Here is a 6,000-nt window from a genome sequence, read left to right on the forward strand (position 1 = left end):
GCTGGGGAACCCCCAGGGGATGAAGGCTCAGAGTCTGGGGAGTGATGGTGGGACAATGATGACTGGTCACAGGGAGAAGAGGGAGAAGGCTGGGAAGAAGAGGTGACAGGCTCAGTGAGTCGGGTGAGTCTGTGGCAGAGAGAAGTCAAGAATCAGAGGCAGAAGCTGAAGCCAGTGAGTGGGAGGAGGGAGACCAAGAGGCAGAAGCTGAGTCAGGCTGGTGAAAGGTTACGAGTGTCTCCCCCCTTGGCCACCTCCCTTCCCACTTTCCCCATGCTCCAGAACCAGGAGAGACATGAAAAGGGTGGAGAGAAGGTTGACTGCACAGACACACATTCTCTGAGTGCTTGGAAAAAGCCCTGAAGTGGAGGTGGGGGTCTTTCAGTCTTGGCAACTGATTTTCACTGGCAATGAGCTGCTGTGCTCATTAGGCCTGACTCAACCAAGTCTGGGGAGGTCGTGTTTCTGCTAATAAAGAGTTGGCTCCCTCTTTGTTTTTTTTTTTTATATAAATATTTATTAAGAATTTTTATAAGAAAAAAGCATAAATAACAAACAACATTGCTTATGTCATACACAAAATTTCATAACTCGTTTGGACTTCCTCACATCTCCCGCTCCCACTTACATTGTTAAAAAAATTTTTTTCAAGCAAATTATCATCTTGTTTACAATCTTATATCCACTCATTTAAATATAATCTGATAGTTCTCCCAAAGGATTTGTCTTTTCCTTTATCTCGCTTATCGTCTAGTTTCAATCTAGTTTAGTGGTGGCCAATTATTTATGATCAAGCATCCTTCTTAACATTCAATCAAATTACAATATTTTTGTAAATAAGTTTTAAATTTCTTCCAGTCTTCTTCCATCCTTTCTTCTCCCAGGTCTCGGATTCTGCCGGTCATCTCTGCCAGTTGCATATAGTCTATCAGCTGCATCTGCCATTCTTCCAGTGTGGGTAGATCTTGAGTCTTCCAATTTTTGGCAATGAGTATCCTTGCTGCTGCTGTTGCATACATAAAAAATGTTCGGTCCTTCTTTAACACCCCCTGGCCGACAATACCCAACAGGAAGGCCTCTGGTTTCTTGGTGAAGGTATACTTAAATACCTTTTTCAGCTCATTATATATCATTTCCCAGAAGGCCTTCACTTTAGGGCAGGTCCACCAGAGGTGAAAGAATGTTCCTTCATTTTCCTTACATTTCCAACATTTATTATCAGACGAATGGTATATTTTGGCAAGTTTAACTGGGGTCATGTACCATCTATATATCATTTTCATTACATTTTCCTTCAAAGCATTACATGCAGTGAAGTTCAGCCCAGTGGTCCACAACCTTTCCCAGTCCTCAAACATAATGTTATGCCCAATATCCTGTGCCCACTTTATCATAGCAGATTTAACCAGTTCGTCTTGTGTATTCCATTTTAACAGCAAGTTATACATTCTTGATAGTACCTTAGTCTTTGGTTCTAACAGTTCTGTCTCCAACTTCGATTTCTCCACCTGGAACCCTAGTTTTTTGTCATTTTTAAAAACTTCTTTAATCTGGGCGTAATGTAACCAGTCTCGCACTTTACCCTCCATTTTCTCCAAACTCTGCAATTTCCAATTGTCACCGTCTTTTGAGTTGGCTCCCTCTTTGAACTGTGTGATTACTGACCACTCCTTTGACATTTGCTCTACAGTTGGCCTCCCTGCCTCTTGTGCCAGTAGTTCCATTGGTCATCAGCCACAACTGTCATAGGGTTCCCTTTTCTTTTGGGACTAGCATTTTTATTCAGATAAAGAGATACATTTGAACACTGATGAGGAAGAGCTTTCCCTTTGCAGGAGGAAGGGGAAGCATAAAATATTTGTGACAGTGGGAGGTAAAAAGGTGTGGGAGACAGTTGTGTCTTCATCAGTGGTTTTCCCCTGGCAGGGCTGGGGAAAACTCAGTGTGATGGCCTCAACTCATACATGGATATGTTCTAAAGGATACAACCAAGCAGTGGGGTAGAGTTGCTATGGGGATGCTAATCCCATGGCAACATGCAGACTGGCTCTTAAGCTGAACTCTGGCAGAAAGAAAATGGTGCTGGCTATAAGAAATGGTTCAGGCTCATGCCGGCAGCTTGCTCACCATGGCCTGTTCTTCAGAGATCATTCAAAAAAGCCGACAGAGCAAGGATTCAGTCCAATATTCACATAACAGATCATCGGGGGAAATATTTCTCTTTTAGATGGAAAGGGGGTTGCAGCAGAGCTGTTTACACGCCAGCAGATATTCCTCTCTGTTGCTTCTGTTTCAGCAGAATCAGAACAGAGTGGCATGCAGTTGCTATGATACTCATTTCATGCTGTGTTTTATGACTGCTTTCTTGCCCCCACTCAGTAAATAATCAGGATCCAGCTACCATAGCATTTAGCAAAACATAAAGCCAGACATATGGAGTAGATAAAGAATTAGAAAAGAAGGCCCAGATTGCGCAAAAAAATATATGAAAGTGGTGGGAAAGCATAATACACTGTGATGATTATAGGGTCATTAGAACCTACACACACACACACACACACACACACACACACACGTATTCAAAGCTTACAATTTCCCAGTTATCTGTTGCAGCAGCTGTGCCCGCAAAGACATTCCAATTTTAACAAACACTTAAGGCAGTGTTTCCAAGAGAGATTGGTGCCAAATTTGCCTTACTGAGCAATTGCTATAGAAGGTTCTGAAAACAACTCAGCTCACACTGATGCTTCTGGGCAGAGAATATGACATTAGTTCAGGAGCTAAACAACTTTTTGAAAAACCTCATTGCACATTTTTGCACTCAACTGGTATCTCATTTGTAGAGATAAGTTAAACCATCTATTTTGCTCCCAAAAATGGTTTTGTGGACTTGGATCCTTCATTTGGAACTTTTGCCAACTTTCTGCTTCTGGAATCCACTTCCCCTTCACATTTGCTGGAACATGGCAGGTTCTGGGACCAACAGATTGCTCAGTTGGCTTTAGACATTTTTGTAATATGGCATTTATTTCTTTATCTTATTTTTTCCATTTCCATTTTGATGGCAATGAAGATAGAGGAAATATTTTCTGAAAATAATACTAATAATACTAATTGTCATCATCATCATCATTTATTATTTATACCCCGCCCATCTGGCTGGGTTACCCCAGCCACTATGGGCGCCTTCCAACAAAACACTAAAATAAGTAAAAAATGAATGTGAAGCACTCAGAATGATTAAGTCTGAAAGGCACAAAGTCTACACCAGCTCAGAGTGAAGAAGAGCATAGATGCCACATGTGGATGACTGGTTTAATTTCTGTTCAAAACCATAAGCTTTCATGGTGTGTATCATGTACTAGATAACACTACATGGCATAAAGCCGTATCAGTTTACTGAGAAAGACTCATTTAACCATGGAGTGTGCAGGGGTATATGCAAGGCAGAGTAAGCAGCTACAACTCTGCGGGGTAGCACACACACACACACACACACACACACACACACACACACACACACGACACCATACAGTGAAAAAGCACTTCTAGCAAAATCAAGGCTATTCAGCCTCAAATAAAGGAGAGAGCACTGACAAACACCCCTGAAAGACATGGCATGCTGTGTGTGTGACATCAGCTTAAATTGGAATTCACTGCCCAGCATGTGGGAAGGATTGCAGAAAATGTGGCAAGTTTAATCATTCTGCTAAAATGTGTGGAACAATTCTAAGGCAGTATTTTCCATTGCTACTGTAAGGTTAGTACAGGGCCAAGTCAAAATGAATGCTGAACAACAACTTTATTGCTCTGAAGAGTTTGTGGAAAAGAAGCAAAGCTGAAAGCCTCCTTTCAAGATACAGCATGACCTATGGTTGGAATAACAAAAAGCTCCCCATTCCATCCATTATGCTTCACCCAGAAGTATTTTCTGAAGTATTAATAACTGGGAGATGACTGTACCAAGACTTCAGTTTCCGCACACATGCCTTGCCAATAATTGCCTTCTCTTTTTATTATTATGTTCATTCTATTTTTTTTTAAGTTAACCAATTCCTTTTTATAGACCATAAAGCACCAATATCTTCTGTATATTTAATGTCTGTCTATAGGGAGGCTTTTTAAAGTTTAAAGTTGTATTATGTTTTTATATATGTTGGAAGCCACCCAGAGTGGCTGGGGCATCCCTGTCAGATGGGTGGGGTACAAACAAGGAAACAAATAAAAAATATCTGTGCAAAAATAGTAGTCTTGTTGAGGTGGAACAGTTTTAGGGCATATAAACCAAAGCAGAACTAGATCAAAATATTTGATGTTGAGAAAACTGCACCAAAATATATTTCTACAGTACCTTTTACTGCTCTGTGGGCAGGCCTGTCTCATTTCCCCTTGTATGCAGCTGTTTTATTTCTAAAGTTCAAGTAGAAGCTCAAGGGACAGGACCTGAAGGGAGTGTTACAAAGCAAGTAGTTCTCAAACCCACTCAGCCCTTATGGATTTCACTTACCTGTGTTTGCCCTAACACTGATGTGGGGGCAGAGGGTATTTGGAAGGGGAAATTGGCAGGCTGAGTTGGGATGATTAATCCTCTTCATTTCTAACAATTGTTCCTTGTAGATGCCTCCTCAGTTGTTTCTAATCCATTTTTCCACATTTGGCTCCAAGACTGGAATTAAGTCCTGCAGGGAGGGGAGCAACTTTACAGGGAAGAAATGGCAGGAGCAGGAACCTGCCCCTGCTAATTCTCCCCTAAGCATCAAACCAACCACCCTACTACCTAGTGACTGTGAATACATGTATTTGCTTAAGTAATGTCACACACAGTTCTGTCCTCAGTTTTAGATCAGCAGCTTTGAAGAGTTGGCTTTTTAGAGTAGCCTTTTAAATGCTTATTAAAGCACCCCCTGGCAGCTTGCTTGTTTGCTTCAACAACAGCCTGCCTCACTCTAGATTATACTGCAAGGATATAGAACATTTAGCCAAATTGTTGTTTGAGGAAAAACTATCACGGACAGTATGCTCTGTATACAGTGGTGCCCCGCAAGACGAATGCCTCGTAAGACGAAAAACTCGCTAGACGAAAGAGTTTTTCGTTTTTTGAGGTGCTTCGCAAGACGAATTTCCCTATGGGCTTGCTTCGCAAGACGAAAACGTCTTGCAAGTTTGTTTCCTTTTTCGTAAAACCGTTAATACCCAGGGTGCATTGCTTGAAGAGGTGCAGTTGCGACTTGACTTTGAGGAGCAACACATAGCACGTGGTGTGGTAGCCTTTTTTGAGGTTTTTGAGGACTTTGCTGATTTTTGAAGCTTTTCCAAAACTTCTTTTGCATCCATTTGGTAAGTTAAACTTTTAAAACTTTTTTTGGGTTTTTTGGATTTTGGGTTGGGGTGTTTGGAATTCAAGGACTTGGTGTTGTGGAGAGGTTTGCAAGAATCTGGGAGCTTGTGTGGTTTTTTTTGAATTTTTATGATTTTCTGTGACCTTTGGGCCATGTGTTGTTTTTTTAAAAAAAAATTCTGGGTTTGAATTTCTGTGTGGTGGGTGACTAGGGGAACAGTTAGGGAGAGGTTTGCAAGAATCTGGGAGCTTGAGTGGGGTTTTTTTTGAATTTTTATGATTTTCTGTGACCATTGGGCCATGTGTTTTGTTTTTTTTAAAAAAAATTTGGGTTTGAATTTCTGTGTGGTGGGTGACTAGGGGAACAGTTAGGGAGAGGTTTGCAAGAATCTGGGAGCTTGAGTGGGGTTTTTTTTTGAATTTTTATGATTTTCTGTGACCATTGGGCCATGTGGTTTGTTTTTTTTTTAAAAAAAAATATGGGTTTGAATTTCTGTGTGGTGGGTGGCTGGGGGAACAGTTGGGGAGAGGTTTGCAAGAATCTGGGAGCTTGTGTGGGTTTTTTTTGAATTTTTATGATTTTCTGTGACCATTGGGCCATGTGTTGTTTTTTTAAAAAAAAATTCTGGGTTTGAATTTCTGTGTGGTGGGTGACTAGGGGA

The sequence above is a fragment of the Podarcis gaigeae genome, assembly GCF_964106915.1.
Source record: "Podarcis gaigeae genome assembly, chromosome: 1".
Lineage (NCBI taxonomy): Eukaryota > Metazoa > Chordata > Lepidosauria > Squamata > Lacertidae > Podarcis > Podarcis gaigeae.